The sequence below is a fragment of the Anguilla anguilla genome, chromosome 12, assembly GCF_013347855.1.
Source record: "Anguilla anguilla isolate fAngAng1 chromosome 12, fAngAng1.pri, whole genome shotgun sequence".
Taxonomy (NCBI): domain Eukaryota; kingdom Metazoa; phylum Chordata; class Actinopteri; order Anguilliformes; family Anguillidae; genus Anguilla; species Anguilla anguilla.
In genome coordinates, this window is record NC_049212.1 from 39913546 (window position 1) to 39932749 (window position 19204).

The 19204-nt window shown below is 45.5% G+C and overlaps 2 long non-coding RNA genes across 2 annotated transcripts; one reads left to right on the top strand and one right to left on the bottom strand.

The window, feature by feature from the left end:
- Nucleotides 1-5057: 5057 nt before the first annotated feature.
- Nucleotides 5058-7399, bottom strand: LOC118210350. The gene is made up of 3 exons (XR_004761838.1): nucleotides 7360-7399; nucleotides 6941-7099; nucleotides 5058-5497 (listed from the first exon to the last, which is right to left on the bottom strand). It is a non-coding gene; the product is annotated as an uncharacterized LOC118210350 (long non-coding RNA).
- Nucleotides 7400-8087: 688 nt separating this feature from the next.
- Nucleotides 8088-18782, top strand: LOC118210185. The gene is made up of 3 exons (XR_004761815.1): nucleotides 8088-8155; nucleotides 12171-12327; nucleotides 18725-18782. It is a non-coding gene; the product is annotated as an uncharacterized LOC118210185 (long non-coding RNA).
- The last annotated feature ends 422 nt before the right edge of the window (nucleotides 18783-19204 follow it).

Consider the following 19204-nt stretch of genomic DNA (forward strand, 5'->3'; position numbering starts at 1 on the left):
TCACTACGCACTCAAAAACCAAAAAGCGGGTTTCTTATGAAATTAACGGAAAAGTACCCCGACAGAGATGAATCACCGCAACGCGCCGCCTCTTTACCGTGCGTCCGCGTCCGTGTTCGGCTCGGCGGCGGCGACGCGGGCACCGGAGCCCCGTGGCTTCCGGGCGAGACCGCCCAGCTTCATTGAGAAAAGCAGGTAAACACATTAAGAACCTTTACAGGTGTGCGGGGGCGGGGGGCGGGGGTGGGGGCGACTGATTGGCCGGCGTTCTGCGTTATTGTTGTAGCTGACTGCCTCTGGCTTTCCGACTGCAGAACCCAGGCTGCACCAATGGGAGATGGGCCGGTGGAAATGGGACTCTGTGGGAGTCGGCGCGCAGCACGACCCGACGCAAACGTGCTCCGTCTGTGCCTGCGTTTCTTTAATCAGCGCTAATAAGAGCTTCCCTAAAACGGCACTACCCTGCCTAAGGGCCTCGGAGAACACCTGAGGTGCACAAAGAGCAAACGGGACCCTGGAGGTTCCCCGTAGAGAACCGGGGGGCAGCGGGGTGGGGGGGGGGGGGGGGGGGGGGGGGGGGGGTGGGGGTGGGGGGGGGGGGGGGCAAAAGAATCCATGTAGTGACATCATTCAAATGGAACAATGCTAGAATATAGGCACAGAAAATGCATGCACGCACGCACACACGCATTAGTTGAAGTTCATATTGATTGTTGAGACCTGTACCTTCTCCTTTTCCCCACCTGTGCCCCTTTGTGACATCACAGTGGCATATTTCTGTTATGAGTAAATTCATAAATGAGTTTCTATCCAATCACTAATGTCATTGGAAAGTTCCCTCACATTCAGATACTAGGGATAAGAGAGGAGTTGTCACCTTACAGTTCATGGGCCTTGGAAATAAGGACCAATCACCATTGGCGGTATTCTATTTGTTGTTAGCAATGTATGTCGTGATTGGTGAAGCTTCTGTGTCGTTTCTATCTGAAAGGTGAACACTGACCGTACTATGGTGATGTCACAAACTTACTCTTAGTCCTTCATTCTTGGTTTTTCATTGAAGAGTTAAATAATAGTGAATAGTAAACAGTGATACAGTATACCAATCCCACTACAATGTGTCTAAAGGACTGTATGTATGTCTGTACTGTCCAGTTTAAATGTATGGTGGTGAGTAGTAGTGTTTCTGATTTATCATTTTTCCCCATGACCAATTAATCCTTTAACGTTCCATGCCACATGGACATTAAATCCCTGAACTGAGAAAGATTTTAAGGAGAGTGAAACGCATGCACACGTCCATTTCACTCTGAATCAGCAAGCAAATGTCAGAGTCTGATATACGAGTTTAATCTCAACCCAGCATTTACCTGCCAAAGCCTTGAGATGACAAAACAGATTATACTATGAGCTATCATACAATTATGACAATTTGATTAGTGTACGATTATTCAACCATTTTGCAGTCCGTACGACACTTTAGTGTAATTTCAAAGTGTGGAATTTCACAGACCTAGAAACCGGAATGGTTAAACATAGATCCTTGCAGCATTACTTTTCATACTAGGACCGAACAAATAATTCAAATGGTGGGCTTGATAAATGTATTTCCAATATTGGAGTTGAAATTGCTTAGAACAGGGGTGTCAAACTCCAGGCCTGAAGGGCCGCTGTGTCTGCTGGGTTTTGGTATGTTATGGCAAGAGGGATTCACTGAAGTTTTACATTGGCTAAGGACTCCACACACCTCGTCCCCAAGGCTTTACATGAAACCACAAAAAAAAAAAAAAAATCAACAGACACTGCAGCTCTTCAGGACTGGAGTTAAACCTGCAGACCCTGTGACCCTCCCTCATTATATTGGCCGCATAATCCATTATTATGCAGGGGTTTTAAACCTTTTCTGATCAGGGAAGTGAGGGAGGCATAGCTTGGGACTCCGATGGCCCGGGGGGCGGGTGGGGGGGGATCAAAGTGCCTGGTGAAGGACCCATTCCAATTAATACCTTCAATGACCCCCCCACCAGGTTGAAACCCAAGGCCTAATATTCATAAACTGTAATGCGAGGAGAGAGGCGCCATATTTTAACCAGCGTGAATTTCACTTTAATGAATTTGTTTGTACTCGAACTGAACTTTAAACATGTCACGGGTACCTAAATTTCAGCAATTTCAAAACAGTTACATATCAGACAGCACATTACCATTTCTACCCAAAACAGCCAACCACACACCAGGTGGTAATTTAATTAGCACTGATAAAATCAGGTGTGAGAGGAAGGTTTGGGAACTTCACTCGGATGCAGGACAGAAGTTGGCCTTGTGCAGCCAAATTCTCTTTAGTTTTTATGTGATAAATAACTTATATTTTAGAGGTTCTTTAAAAAATATCTTGGGTGTACAAATAATTAGTTAGCTTTGTCACAACACAGTATTGGAGCTTCGTTTCCTAAGGCTCACTTGACAAATTTAGAAGAGGAACTTTGGTTTGTTGCTGACTTTGCTGACTGAAATAACATTTAAATTAATAGTAGCTAAAAACATAAAAACATTAAAAAAAAGCCCATTGGCATTAAGTGATTACCTGGCTAGCTCTGTTTTGATATCCTTGCTGCTCTCCTGGCTTGTCTCCCACACACCCCCTCACCCCCCACACCCATGACTCACAGAATAGCCTAACGCTATATCATTCACACAGAGGACCGTTTTCCCCCTGGGGGGGGGGGGGGGGGTGGGGGGGGGGGGGGGTGGGGGGGTAGAGAAATGGTATACCTGCCTGGGGCAGTGGAAACACCTTATATCACCTCGCTTCCCCCGGGACACAGTCCTGGCACGGAAAGATTGAGAGCCCATTTTTCTTTATTTTTCTGCTTTCTGCCATTGCTTCCCCGCTTGAAATTAAGCGATATCCCCCCCCCCTCTACCTCTATGCCCTCCCCCTCCCTCTCTTACAGTGCCATGAAAAAGTATTTGCCCCCTTCCTGATTTCTTCCATTATTGCATATTTGTCACACTCGGTGGTTTCATATCTTTCAACAAAATGTAATATTAGACAGAGAGAAACCTGAGGAAACCCATTTTTTAAATTATTTCATTTATTTTATTTAATGAAACAGGTTATCAAACACCCATATCATTTGTGCCAAAATGCAATAATAGAGGAAATCAGGAAGGGGGGAAAATACTTTTTTCACAGCACTATATCTGTGCAGGGTGGCACGGTGGTGCAGTGGGTAGCACTGTCGCCTCACAGTTTCCTCCCACAGCCCAAAGACATGCAGCTTAGGCTAACTGGAGACTCTAAATTGCCCATAGGTACGAGTGTGTGAGTGAATGGTGTGTGTGTCCTGCGATGGATTCGAGACCTGTCCAGGGTGTATTCCTGCCTCTCGCCCAATGCACGCTGGGATAGGCTCCAGCACCCCCCCTATGACCCTGCTCAGGATCAGCGGGTATAGATAATGGATGTATCTGCGCTGAACCAAAACTTAAAAGGTTTGAATTGGGGAAAAAACTGGATTGGAACCCCTCCCACCCGCCCAAAGGGATCACAGAGCTTCTCCACCCTAGCTCCCCAGTGGTGGAACGAACTCCCCGTCCCTCTCCGAACCTCCCCCTCACTATCCATCTTCCGCCGTGGCCTGAAGACTCATCTCTTCAGACTATACCTAGAATAACCACCACCATGCTGTGTATAATATATATATATATATATATATATATATATATATATAAATAAATAAAAAAAAAACCCTTTTTCCTGTCACTTACATGTTACATGTTGCCCCATCCCTGCACTTTTTGGTAAATTGTATTTGTCCTAATACTCTAGCTTAATCTTCTGCCTAGTTTGGCTTTGCAGATGTTAGACCAGGATAGTGTTCATTGTTCTCGGCTAGAAATAGCTGTACAAAATAAGTAACTGTACCTTACTGAACCCGTGTTCAGCAGTTGTCTACGATCATGAAAATGCACTTCTTGTACGTCGCTTTGGATAAAAGCGTCTGCCAAATGAATGTAATGTAAAAGTATTCACTTAAAAACTGGACGAAAGGTAGAAAATGTCAGACACTGTCCCCCACTGTTACGGTGTTCTAGAATTTTGTCCCGCCATCAGCTTCCTGTAATTTTCCTCCCTTTCTTTGGGGGGGGTCAGAGCCTTCTCCTTAGCTCAGCCTCTGAAGATAAATATCACAAACAAACAGAGAAATGCAAGCGGGCCCACAGAAGTGGTGCGAGGGAGGGAGGGTTTGTGTCACCACAACTTCCGTTGGAAAGATTTGCTTGAAAAGGGCCATGGTGAGAAAGTGAGCAAGCTAGTAATTGTCCTGGGGGGGGTGTATGCTTATCAGGAGGCAGTGGCACAGTAACCATCATAAGATCTATTAACGGTGATGAGAAGAAACTCCCACCCTTTCTCTGATGAAATTCCCATTTAGAACTGGGCTTCTTATATTTTTAAACATAGAAATCGGTAAGAATAGGGCACATTTTAAGGTCGTTGTTCACCAGGCTGGGATTTTTTTTCTTTTTCTTTCATAAAGCGAGCTGTACCTGCATGTCACCGCGTTTATGAATTTATTTTTTTTCTACCTGGGTCAATAACTCAATTCCTTGCCTCCGGAGGGGCAGCTGATACGCGGAACGCGTCGCTCATGTAAATTGGGAACGAGTTTTTCGCGCATTCATTCTGGGGCCCCCCCCTCCCCTCGCCAGCCCCTTCGTCCCCATCCGCGCACAGTTTCCAGAGAGCCGATAGCGGGACCCATCAAGCCGCCATCGCTCACTTTTAACCGAGAGTCGGCGCTGCGTGACCTACAGCCGCTCAATACCCTCCCGGCACGGCGGGGCGAAACTATTCACCCCCCAAAGATACAGAATCAGCATATAGTCAATCTGGATCTACATTAGTGCTTACACACACAGGTTAGGCAATGTGGGGAAACTCCTGTGGCATTTAATCAAATCTCTCTCCCCCCCCAATCCCAGCCCTCTGGCGTTGAAGCAGCCGGATTCCACAGACCAGAGTTATTCACCCCCCCCCCCCCCCCCCACTTCCACAGAGCCTGATCCCTTTTAACCCTTTAAGGTGCAAGATCACAAATACAGCGTGCGATAAGAATGTTCACAGGTGAACGTTATAATGTTGATGTAACAATCACTGCGGGTTCTCCCGTAATATAGCACCGGAAGCTCCTGCCGCAGTGCCAGCCACGGCCTCCCGTAGCTGACAGAGGTGGAGTGTGATGCTGAACGCAGGAGTTGCACATCTGGTGGAGAGTGACGCGGAACGCAGGAGTTGCACATCTGGTGGGTTTGTAGAATCTGTGCGGAGGCCACGTGTAGCCGGCACGCGTGCGATGTGGCGCGTACGGAACGGAGAAGTCGCTGCACGCGCCCGCGGATCTTTACCTGACGACCGCCCATCTGTTCTCGCAGATAAGGTGACACGCAGATAGCAGGAAACGGAGGATCCGGGCAGGAAATCTGACAGGTTCTGGGGGGGGGGGGGGGGGGGGGTTAAGAGGAAATAAACCCGAGTCAACACTCAAGTGTTAATGGACTGGCGGAACACCCACGCAAAAATGACGGCAGCACCGCGTGGCTCCCCCCCGTGCCTGTCCCGGGCCCCTCTTGAAGGGGGCGATATCCCAGAGATCCCTGCCTTTTAATGGGGCGTGCCTTAGCATGGGACGGGGATAGCTTAGGCCCACAGCAGGAGGTTATCAGCGCCCGCATGCGAGCGAAAAACAGCCTTATAATGTCACGCAAAATCTGACATTTTTGGGAAAGAACGAAAAAAATATATATATATAAACGCATTTGGATATTAGGAATGCATCTGCTTGGGCTGATAAGCACAGTCGGCGCTGGCATTTATTATCTGTGGTTCCTCTGCTTCCGGAACACAGGAAATCTGCCGATCGTTCTCCCGACTCTGAAGCAAAGCTGGATGATGCTGTGAATCTCTTTTTCCACGTATAGCGCGTTTAATGTCGATATAATTGTTCAACAGACATCACACCTGTAGACATTTACTTTTTTTATTAACTAATCAAATAAGCAGGTCAACTTACATTTGGCATTATCAATTGTGTCTTATACAGGCTTTCATAATGGGTGGTAGTACAGCATAATGGCTAAGGAAATAGCCTTTCATCTAGGTTTGCAGGTTTAATTCCCAGCTGAGGCGCTGCGGTTGTGCCTTTGAATGAGGTACGTAACCTGAATTGATTCAGTAAATAAGTATAAACCAATTGCGTGTAAAAAAAATATTAGCTCTGCGAGTTTCCCTGGACACAGGGCTCTAATAAATGCCTAATGTAAAAAATGTAGAGTAATATTTCATGTAACAGTCAGTCAATGACAAGAAAAAAAAATGTACTTCCTGAGGACAAAACACTTTAATAAAACCACACTACAAGCCAGAGAAAAAAAAAAAAAAAAAAAAGTGATTCCAAGCACTAAATAGCCGACTGCATAAAGACAGCAGGTTATAATGGCCTAACAGCCAGTCCAGGATCTAAAAGTGATACGTTTTCAATATTCATTAAAAAAAAAGCAATTCACCTTTACTTCGCTCTTGTTCTTGATTTTTTTTTTCTTTCTTGCTTACACAGCATTAAGAGTTGGCTTAGCCGCTAAAATACTCCATGGCTATTGATTCAGCAATATTGTACTCAATAAAAATTTTTTTAAAAGAACATTTTGTCAGAGGTCTTGGTGGCGCCACAAGCTGAGTGTGCTTTTCGCCCCCCCATTTTACATCACCTCATATACCGAGGGGCCGTGAAACAAAATTAGAGGAGAAGCTGGCTAATCCTCAAAATGTACTGTAACCGATTCCCCCACCCACTCGCTGAACAGCGATGCCAGCAATCGCATACCGTAATTGCTTTAAATGTAGCCTAGCTACAAGCGTTCGGATAGCACTGCTTACCTTACCGTTTGCAGCCGCGTGCCGTGACCGTTGACCCAGAGCTCAGAGGAACTGTTCGGCGCAAAGCGAAGGCTTTAAGACACAGCTCTGCGATGCGTTAATTGAAGGCCTCTGTTGATTATCCCCCTGGTGGAGCTCGTTTTCACAGAATGAGACTGACTGCAGAAAGACGTAATATGTGGGAAATGCAGGCAGAGGTAACCTACACAAGATGAAAGAAAGCGACACTTAGGATAGCCTTAATTTAAACTGCTGATCTATACGTTATTTCCAGTGGCTCTTTACATTAGGCTACGTTACATTACAGGCATTTAGCAGACGCTCTTTTCCAGAGTGACTTACACAACTTTTACATAGCATTTACACGCCATCCATTTACAGCTGAATATATACTGAAACAATGCATGTTAAGTAGCTACCTTGCTCAAGGGTACAATGGCAGTGTCCTACCCAGAAAACAAACCTGCAACCTTTAGGTTACAAGACCAGTTCCTTACCCTTATTCCCATAATTATACCCATAATAAGCCAGAACCTTGTGACTTCAATTGGCAATTAGTGACTGATTAATCGCTGCAACTGATACACGTGCACTTAGTGAACAGAAGAAAGAAAGAGATAATAAGGGTGTTGTGCCAGTGAAGAGTGAAAGAACACATTTGCCTTCTATCGTGTGGGCGCATTCATACTCTTTGTTACAAGGATAGTCGAGGCTACGGATTTTACAGTGAAAATGGAGAGTGAAACCCAAGTAGTGTTTAATTTACAGAGTGCCTCACAGCTTATTAACAAACATATATAGGCCTACACGAAACAATAAAATCATTCACATCTCACTCGAGCTCACCTACTGCCAGCCACTTACTGATGATGGTAAATGATCTGCTTAAATAGGTTGTGCTGATGGACACTAGTCAGACTGTACCATTTCCACACACACAAAAAATCTAATTATCTCACAGAAGAAATTAAAATAAATCTTTAGACTATTAAATTATCATACATGTATTATCAGTTGCAACGATATTTCTAATTATCACTTAACTAATTAAATACTAGCAAATATTACCAAATACCCATGACGGTCTCCCCCCGTCTGCAATTACAAATTGTCCTTGTCCAGCGCTTCCACAGTTGCGCCAGAATCGCGACAATCGGTTTAGGTTCAGGTACCTCATTCAAGTTTGAACATAGAACGGCGGGAACTAACGTAACGGTCAGTAGAAACTTCGTTGAGTGATAATTACATCATTACAATAAATATATTCAGTGTTATAAACCAGCATGATACGTGTAAGGTATTTGCAGTACATTACCGAAGGTAAACAGTTGATAGTTGCGGTAGCTGATAACAAACCGGCAAACATAAAGCGGCGTACTCGCACCAAACAACCGTTACCTTGAGCAGATTGTGCAGCTAAAATCAGTTCGTTGCAGAAATAGTGTCCTAGCGGGAACTTCGCGGTATTCTCTTTGTTACACCCCTTGAAGGGAAGTTTGAAGTCAGTTGCTCCTTAGAGGCACTGAGTGAATATCCTCCGCCCTCATCAAAATGTATTGTTTTATTTTTTACAGTAAGGACGTAGTTAAACATGATGCCCCTTGTCCATAGTGCATGACTAGACAGGTCACAGCATATATGGGCCGTTCAGTGTACTCCTGGTCCAATACAATATTGAAACTATTTTTCATTCTTTCCTTTCTTCATTCATTCCTTCCATCCTTTCTTCTTAGCTATGAGGACAAGATGTGAGCTGTGTCATCCACATATAGCACAAAATGGCAATATTCCCCAATTCTCTTTATGTCTCCATGGATATCTTCTGTTTCCCAAGCTCCTAATCGCCTACTGTTGGAAAAGCAACATCTTGGGTTAAAAATGTCCACTAAAGACATGTGAAAGATGGTTAATGGCTCGTAATTACATTGGAAATGGAACGGACTCTTCCATTGTGTCTAATGCGTTGACCACCATGATTTAAAAATAATGACATTATTTGTCTTTTATTTTCAGGGAATTAGTTTATCTGTTGTTTCTGTTAGCATTTCCTTCATGCATGTTCCAGGGTATGTAGCTAACGCTTTTCCCTTCAGTGGAACAGCAGTGTTATCACTATGTTATGAATTGAGATTTGGGCATCGCTGGCAGAAGATATGGCGTAGCACAGGCTGGGAGATGAACACAGGTTCGGTGATTACACGGATCGCATTTTCATGCTTCTTTGCATTTTATTACCTGTGAATGACCACCTCTGTGTTCTTTATCGAATGGTGGGCTAGGCCTTGTTGACCATTCCCAGGCAATAGCGTCATTACCTTTTTATCTATAAATCAATACAGCGTAAATTGCCTTTCTACCGTATCCTATACCGTATTCACAGAAACTGTTTTTTTTTCTTTGTTCTTCCCTTCCCTTTATTTTTCATCTGTTCCATTTGAGAGCTCCCAGTTAATTAAACACATGGACTGTAGAAGTGTGGTTGTAGATTACCCAGAATTCAATGCCCTAGACCCTGAAAGCCTGCTATCCCCTTCATTTTCTCTTGGAGGCTGACCTATCCCATGGTTCATTGGAGAACAAAAGACACATTCCCTAATAATATTTATCATTGTGTACGATTTGATATTTAATCATTGCTGCTTGTCGTGAGTAAATTCAGGAAGTTGACTTACAGTGAAAGTGGGATGGTTTGTGTTCTTTTTATTTATTAATGCATTCCACAAGCTTTACCTAGCCTACTTTTTTCATTGAATTTCCTTAGCAGATGCTATTATCCAGAGTGACACACTGCTTACGATTTCTTTTCCAAACACAGAGATTTATTATACAGCTTAGTTCTTGGGTTTTTACCTGCAACCTTTCAGGTACTAAGCCTGACTAATGATCTGTGCCACACTATGTATTTGTATACCTGTGTATTTTTTCATACATTTAATATTATTTTCTTCTTCTTGTTCACATTCTTCTTCTGTGAGACCGGCCTGATTTATGTTTGGGGCAGCACTGGCCTTGTACAGATCACTTGCTGTCACGCTGCAAATTAGCACCTGGAGAATTCGTCCGGTTACTCTTTTTTTTTTATTTTTATGGGTGATGCGTCAGCTGGCTTTGACCGAACGGTGATGTGCGGAATCCCGGTGCCTCACCCCCCCCCCACCCCCCCCCACCCCCCTTGGAGCTGCCGGTTCTGAAGAGGCTGTAAATTCATATCTGAAGACGGCCAGATGCTCCTGTTTACTCTCGGGCCATAAAACTAGATTGGATAACGGCTTGTTGTGTTGCTTCATATTTTAAACCGCGGGGTCCATGTCTATACAGTATGCTTGTCTATGGAGTACGCCTGTCTATACAGTATGCTTGTCTATGGAGTACGCCTGTCTATACAGTATGCTTGTCTATGGAGTATGCCTGTCTATACAGTATGCTTGTCTATACAGTACGCTTGTTTATGGAGTACACTTGTCTATACAGTACGCCTGTCTATACAGTACGCTTGTTTATGGAGTACACTTGTCCATACAGTATGCCTGTCTATACAGTATGCTTGTCTATACAGTACGCTTGTTTATGGAGTACACTTGTCCATACAGTACGCCTGTCTATACAGTATGCTTGTCTATACAGTACGCTTGTTTATGGAGTACACTTGTCCATACAGTATGCCTGTCTATACAGTATGCTTGTTTATGGAGTACGCTTGTCTATACAGTACGCTTGTTTATGGAGTACGCTTGTCTATACAGTACGCCTGTCTATACAGTATGCTTGTCTATACAGTACGCTTGTTTATGGAGTACGCTTGTCTATACAGTACGCCTGTCTATACAGTATGCTTGTCTATACAGTACGCCTGTCTATACAGTACGCTTGTTTATGGAGTACGCTTGTCTATACAGTACGCCTGTCTATACAGTACGCTTGTTTATGGAGTACGCTTGTCTATACTGTACGCCTGTCTATACAGTACGCTTGTCTATACAGTACGCTTGTCTATGCAGTACGCTTATCTATACAGTATGCTTATCTATGCAGTACGCTTGTCTATACAGTATGCCTGTCTATGCAGTAGGCCTATACCCTCCTGGGTCCTAGTGTTTTAGTGTTTGTGAGGTAATACAAGGGCCTGGAATGACGTGTCGCTGTGAAAATGTTTTCATATATATTATGCATTTTATTTTTATTGAATGGCCCTTGGTGTGTAACTGTCAGCATAGTAGAGTGCTTGGTTTGTGAGATTAGGTCCAGAGGCTTATGTTCCCCTACAGGTGACTGAAATGAATTACTGGGCCTTGGGAGGATAGTACCAAACCTATTCCATTATGCTCCTAAAAACATTAATTTTTCTTCATTTTGAGGCACTGTGATAAAATAATCTTTTTCTATGTCTACATGTGTTATCTTTTTATCGATAATTAGGCTAGTTGGGGCATAGTGCCGCACTAGTGGACTGGAATCAGAATAGACTGTTTAACATAATGCTTTCACTTTAGCCCTGAAACGGGCTTAACCCTTCAAGGTGTTACCAAACTGTGTTTAGAATGTTCTTAACTGAACATTCTAATGCTGATGTAACACTCACTGCTGGTAATTGACTACTGGTAATTGATGTATCAGTGACTACTTCGTACTCCTTTTTTAATTTAAATGCCGCTTTTGTCGATTAATAGTAAATCACAGTAAATCTGGATCTTAATTTTCAGCGTTGGTGGAAACGGTGTAAGTTGTGCATTTGAAATTAAAGGCAGGGTGGTATGAAGGTGTGATTCATTATTACACACCGAAGTTCCAGAACACGGTTTACCCTTCAACCGCAGCCATGCAGAACTTCATGCTTCTCTTCAACCAAATTAACATGTCAATGGCGACCATTTATGGTACAATCAATTTGCAGTAAATCCCATTTACAATATGCGCCTGTGAAAACTGCATTACTCCAAACAGTAGGACTTCGAAAAGGGAATTTTCTGCCACAGCTATGAAGGCACGCATGCACGCACACCAATGAGAATGTGCACTAAAAAATCGTTTTGATATCGAACCATCACTCATTATAATTTTCTTTACAGCCATTTTGCTTTTACTTTTTGCTGACAGAATATGCTCTCTCCCTCTCTCTCTCTCTCTCTCTCTATCCCTCTCTCCCCATTTCTATCTCTCCCTCTCCCCCTCCCCCCCTCCCTCCCTCTCCCCCCCTTTCTGATGTCGCTCTATCGCTCCGCTGGATGGTCAGACTCGCGCAGGACGCCGCGGCTGGCTAACGGAGCAGACGTAGCGGTCTGAGGCGCCGCCGCCGTTCCCCCTGAGACCCATAATGAATGCAGAGTGGGCATCGCTGTGCGTGCGGACTGGGCGCGTGCAGAAGGAACGTTCCGGACTCCGATTCCCAGGTGGGCTGGCGCTGTAGTTCCTTTGAGTGACAGGTGCTTGACCCCAGCTGCTTCTGCATTCCCCCAAGCCCCCCCTTTGCTTTAATATGTAAAATGTACACAGGCTGCCCTGGATAAATAAATAATAACAATAATTATAATTCACCACAAATAGTGTACAACCACCCATTCATCCATCCATCCATTATCCATACCCGCTTATCCCGGGCAGCATAACGGGGGTGCTGGAGCCTATCCCAGCATGCATGGGCGAGAGGCAGGAATGCACCCTGGACAAGCCACCAATCTATCGCAGGGCACACACACCATTCATACACCATTCACTCTCATACTCATAATCAAAACTATACAGTCTACTGCAAACATTTTATCTTTTGTGCTATATTTCATTTAATTACTCAAATGCCTATGAGGTACATTTTTTATTAATAATTATGATCGTATTCTATGAAAAATTGATTCAGCTAGATAGCGTGCTTTAAAACATACAAAGCAGAGGATATGACAGTGGCATGTGCTGGGAAAGGCCTGTATCATATAGGCCTAGCTCTGTGTTCATTGGACGTGGCCGAGGGCTCAGCCTAAGCCTCGTTCGGTTTGTGTTCGTAAACTCTGGTCTGGGGAGCGAAAATAGGCCATTTACAGGCTCGCCTCGCTTAAAAATCACAACCACGGTCCTTTCGGGAAATTGTGTGTGTGCGCGTGTGTGCGCGTGTGTGCGCGAGTGTGAGTGTGAGTGTGAGTGTGAGTGTGAGTGTGAGTGTGAGTGTGTGCGTGAGTGTGTGTGTGTGTGGGTGTGTATGTGTGTGTGTGCGTGCGCGTGTGTGTGTGTGTGCGCGTGTGCGTGCGCGTGTGGGTGTGTGGGTATGTGTGTGTGTGTGTGTGTGTGTGTGGGGGTGTGTGTGGGTATGTGTTTGTGTGTGTGTGTGTGTGTGTGCGTGCGTGCGTGCGTGCGTGTGTGCGTGTGTAAGTATGAAATCACCCCAACGTTTATTTTCCAGTGGTGGTAGGTAGCACTTCAGTAAAATTGGACATTTTCATATTTGTTTTTGAATTTGTAAGGGCAAAAAGCACACTGCACTAAACAGTCCTTTCACTCCATCTATCATACTTCACATAATGTGTCGCATACTGTGCAATATTGTAACAAACAATGTTAAAGTGAACCCATATGCGCATTTTGTATTGTATTCCTGCGTATAGGTAACTACCAAAGTAAAGAAAAAAACTGGATTAAATATGGGATACGAAGTATATTGAAAGCAGGTGCTTCCACACAGGTGTGGCTACTGGAGTTATTTAAGCAGTTAGCATCCCAGCACACTCACAGCTGTGTGTAAAACCACAGGGCTGGCCTAGTTACGCATTATTTTGGTTACTATAGCGAGATCTCCATGATTTTGAAAGAGGGGTGGTCGTTGGGGCGTATTTGCCAGGGGCTTTTGTGCATAAGACTGCTGAACTTTCTGTTTGATGAGGAACAGTGGCTAAGGTGATGTCCAAGGTAAAGACATCAGAAACTAGGGGCAAGTGTGGTTGAAACTCCTTACCCCTTGACCATGATGTCCATACATTGGTTTGAAATGCGAGGGAAAATGGCTCAACTGCCCAACCGTGTTCATGGAGATCTCCTGTCCTGTAGGTTTTCACTCCAAACCTAACAAAGCCACACCTCATTCAACAGCCAGAGATCTGCATTGAGCTGCTAATTAGGAGAAGCAGGTGTGCCAGATCAGGGTTGAAATGAAAACCGGCAGGATTGTAGATCTCCAGGAACAGGGTTGGGCTGCCCTGATCTAGGGCGGAAGCCGGCATTTTTGTCAAGAGCAGCCCATCGAGAACCTTGCAGAGTTGACCCTATGGTTGGTGTTTCTGTTTATGTTGGCAGTTATCTATGCTGTATATAGTTCAACACTCTTACGTTATCGACTTAATTATGATTCATCTGTGCACTATAGGCAGGCAAATTGTTGTCATTTTTTTCTCAGCAGGTCGCTTCTGCCTAATGTTGCTTCCCGCTGTTCGGGACCGTGCGTTTGTGCGTCTGATATACGAGCCGCGGTGCGATCTGTATTTAAGCGCTGTTTCTTGAGGCGGCGCGGTGGTGCAGTGGGATAGCACTGTCGCCTCACCACAAGAATGGCCAAGATCTGAATCTGTGTGGATTTCACACAGAGGGGGTGGGAGTGGGAGTGGGGGGCGGGGTGAATTACCAGGGCGTTGCTGTACAGGAGCATGTGTGCTCGGTCAACCAAGCCTGTATATATAAAGGTTAAATTAAAATAAAAACACTTTCAGAGGATGGCTGTTAAAAAAATAATAATTATAATTTTTTTTTGGTATGAAATGACTTTGATTGTTAAGTACTCTATGTGGATATGCAGTGGGCAGAATGCCGCAGAGTTCTCATTCCGCGTTGAGACGTTTGGAGGGGTGCCGATTGTGATTTTCCCCGAAATTAACCGCATGCAGCGTGCAGGAAGCCACCGGGGGCTGAAACAGGAAGTGGCTCCTCGCATCGCGTGCAGCCTCCTCCCGGGCACCGTTATTTATTACGCTGCTCTCGCACGAGGCAGAACAAAGCGTCTCATTACCGTGTCCAAATTGGCTCATTTTAAACTCGGCTGAGAAGAAAAATCTAATAATCCGCCCCGCGCGGGCTGAGCGGACGTCTCCGCTGATCGAACCGCAAATGCGTTCTGCGCTTGGCTTTCAGACGCCAGAACGAACACACTTCAGTTTTTGTTTGTTCTCTTTTTATTTTTTTTTTGTGTTTGTTATGGTAACACTTTTTAGTTTTTGTTTGTTTGGTTTGTTATGGTAATTCACATTTGCCGGTGGATGAAACAAATGAAAAATGTGTCGGACATGAAAGGATGTGACTCCTCCCTCCATCCCTCTCTCCCTCCATCCCTCCATCCCTCTCTCCCACCCTCCCTCTACTCTGAGGACAGGAGAGAGTGAGGTGTGGAGAGGTGCAACATTTGTGCAAAATGGCGGGCTGGGGGTACACTGCCAGCGGCCCCCACAGGTGTGTAAATGTGACGGGAAGAACAGCAGGAACAAGAAGGGGGGGGGAAACCTGTTAATTTCATACTATTTTTAAGAGAGGAAATGCACGGTTTGTCACTTTAACAGAGAGTGTTTACCTGCATTTACCTGCCATTACCTGCAGCCTCTGTGGTAGGGACTGGGCTGTAACAAACAATACTGAGTATAAATCAGAGGCATTCACTGTATGTTTATGCTCTACAATGGCAGTGCCCTAGTCACACCCCCTTTGCCTGAGTACAGTGTGCAGTTCTGGGTGCTGTACTACAAGAGAGGCTCTGGAAAATGTTTAAGGAAGAGGAACTAATTTGGTTCCTGGTATAAAATGTAAGTCATAAGTGAAATCTTAAGATCTGCAATCTCTTCAAGCGCAGTGAGTCTAAGGGGAGATACAAGGTTCTTGCATATTAAAATGAAAAAGACCCAGTGAGTTAATTGGTGAGGGTGTTGACCTGCGTTGCTTGTTTGTGGGATGGATAAGGTCAGTGTTGTTCTCCTCTTACCATTGCCAGACTACTCCTGCTCTGTGGATGAGATTTTTCATCTCGAAAGATGCTCTTCTGTACAGGAAAGGAATGGTTTAACATGTAGATTCAGATGGTGACTCCGTAGCAATCAGTAATGACTGACATAAACCTTGCCTTATAACCGTATGAGTGCATCCAAACCATGTCAGGAAAATGCACTCACACCATTATGAAAACACCTTCACTGCTGAAATATTGTTTAAATCTCACTTTTTGGCCACTATCTGTACATACTGTATGACATACATATCTTCCTGCTAACTCTTTAGTACCACAAACCTACACATGCGCTCAGAGGTTAAGACCATAGCTTTGCTTTTTAATTTTCAAAAATTTTATTTTATTGAACAACTGAGTGGACTGAACAAAATACTGTTGGCGTCGGCTGTGCCTTATGTGAAGTGCTTTTGATCTTTACAAGTGGCTTAACCTTTAGCATCAGAATAAAGATAGCATTTTAATGAACGGGAGTGAAAGAGCCACAGAGAAATTTCCCAGAAGGCACTGATGAACATGATGACAAGATAACAAGGGCAGACGTATGAGAGGTGTTAGAGGCCTTTCAGATCAGTCCTGTCTTTCTGCGAGAGAAATAAACTTAAAACACTAATGCCTGCATGGTCTAACATGCATCTAAATGTGCTGAGCTTCCATAATACACACGTTAACGATCATCACCGGTGAGGGTTTGATCCAATGCGGTGTGGACGCAGTAGCAGTAGGCTATCTATCTCCTGACATCACTGGCGAGGATTTGATCCAACGCGGTGTGGACGCAGTAGCAGTAGGCTATCTATCCCCTGACATCACCGGCGAGGGTTTGATCCAACGCGGTGTGGACGCAGTAGCAGTAGGCTATCTATCCCCTGACATCACCGGCGAGGGTTTGATCCAACGCGGTGTGGACGCAGTAGCAGTAGGCTATCTATCTCCTGACATCACCGGTGAGGGTTTGATCCAACGCGGTGTGGACGCAGTAGCAGCAGGCTATCCATCCCCTGACATCACCGGTGAGGGTTTGATCCAACGCGGTGTGGACGCAGTAGCAGTAGGCTATCTATCGCCTGACATCACCGGGGAGGGTTTGATCCAATGCGGTGTGGACGCAGTAGCAGTAGGCTATCTATCGCCTGACATCACCGGCGAGGGTTTGATCCAACGCGGTGTGGACGCAGTAGCAGTAGGCTATCCATCTCCCGACATCACCGGCGAGGGTTTGATCCAACGCGGTGTGGACGCAGTAGCAGTAGGCTATCTATCGCCTGACATCACTCAAACTGTGAACAATAAAGTCGTACAGAATAAAAGGATCAGGCCGTGAGCCGTGAGCCGTGAGCCGTGAGCCGTGAGCCGTGAGCCGTGAGCCGTGAGCCGTGAGCCGTGAGCCGTGAGCTGAGGCGTCAGCAAGAAATGATTCTTCTGGCTCGCTGAGGACTTGGGAGGAAAAATCATTATCTGAGCCCTTCGGGGGATGTCACAGGCAGGTGGGCAGAGATGCCTGAGAATCCGCTTCGTCTCGTATGTTTCACATCAAACGGCTGGCTGCAGGCCCGTTTTCTGCTTTTTTTCCTCTTTCTCCTGGGAAACACCCCCTTTTCCTGGAGCCTAATGTTTGCACTCTGTCAGACATTACACTTTTAATTTGCACTTTGCATTGGGCTACGACTAAGTGACGGTTTTTCTTCCTCTGTTTGCTTTTTTTTCCTCGACTCGACTCGATCGGCTCTCCTTCTGCTTTCTCCCGGAGCAGACGTTTCTCGGAGAAGCGAGATCTTGCGGCTCGTTAAAATGTGCCGAGTTTGCCCGATGAAACAGAAACCACCCGGGCAAGAGTGGTGCTCAAAGGAGCACATTAGGGAAGTGTGTGTGTGTGTGTGTGTGTGCATGTGCGTGCGTGCCTGTGTGTGAGCGTGTGTGTGTGTGAGCATGAGTGTGTCTGTGTGTGTCGGTGTGTGTGTGCGTGCACGCATATACATGTATATGTACGTTCAGTATACATTTCTTCACATATAAAAAACCAGACAGAGAATGTCCGGTAATGTTGGATGTGCACTATATGACCAAAGGTATCTGGACACCTCTTGGCCTGGGGCTGTTTTTCATGGTTTGGGCTAGGCCCCTTAGTTCCAGTGAAGGCAAATCTAAATGCTACAGCATACAATCACATTCTAGACAATTCTGTGCTTCCCCAACAGTTTGGGGGAAGGCCCATTCCTGTTTCAACATGACAATGCCCCCGGGCACACAGCGAGGTCCATATAGAAATGGTATTGTTGAGAACAGTGTGGAAGAACTTGACTGGCCTGCACAGAGCCCTGACCTCAGCCCCATCCAACACCTTTGGGATCAATTGGAAAGCCAACTGCGAGCCAGGCCTTAATTGGCCAATCAGTGCGCAATCTCACTAATGCTCTTCTGACTGAATGGAAGCAAATCCACGCAGCAATGCTGTAGTATAAATCTAGTATAAAGCCATCTAGTATGAAGCCTTCCCAGAAGAGTGGAGGTTGTTACGGCAGCAGAGGGTGGACCAGCTCCATATTAAATATTAAACGGCCATAATTTCGGATGAGATCTTGGGTGTCGGGCGTCCGCATACTTTTGGCCGTGTGGTGTATCTTAGGAGACAGGAAGCTGTCAGAGTCTCAGCGGGAGTGCATGAGCGCTCGTGCCCTCAGTGCTAAAACCCCGCTGTGCTGCGCTCTTTAGACCAGACACAATCCCCCGATAAAGCGAATCCCGGGGATGTCTTTCGGACCGCTTCATCCTCCGTAATGATGCTGTTTTTTATTTTTTATTTATTTTATTTTTTTTACAAGCTAACGGCAAGCTCCACTACGGATTTCCATGGCAGCGAAAGCTGAGCAGCTCTGACTGAGAGGCGCGTTAAGAATCCGCGGGAATGAAATCACACGGCGCACTTGACACTTCACCGCGCTCCGACGCTGCGGAGCGAGCGCGTGTCAGAGAGGGAGAGGCTCAGCAATCCCAGAATGCCTTGCTGCACGGCGGCGACTCCTCTCCGCTCTGTGCTGTAAAATGTCGGTCGATTTGTCGACTTTCTAGCTCCCCCCCCCCCCCCCTCCCCCCCCGCCTGAGAACTCTTCAGTATAATCTATGCCAGAGTGTGTGGGAGGAGAGTTACTACAACGATAACGCTCTAACCCTCAGGTGCCGAGGTGCTGTCTGTTGTCTGCTCCCATAATTCCCGGTGGTAAATTATGTCTGATCTACGCTGCGCTGAAATGACCGTAGGCACTGAACTGGACTGCCTAGTCAGTTTGTTGGTTCGTAAAAGG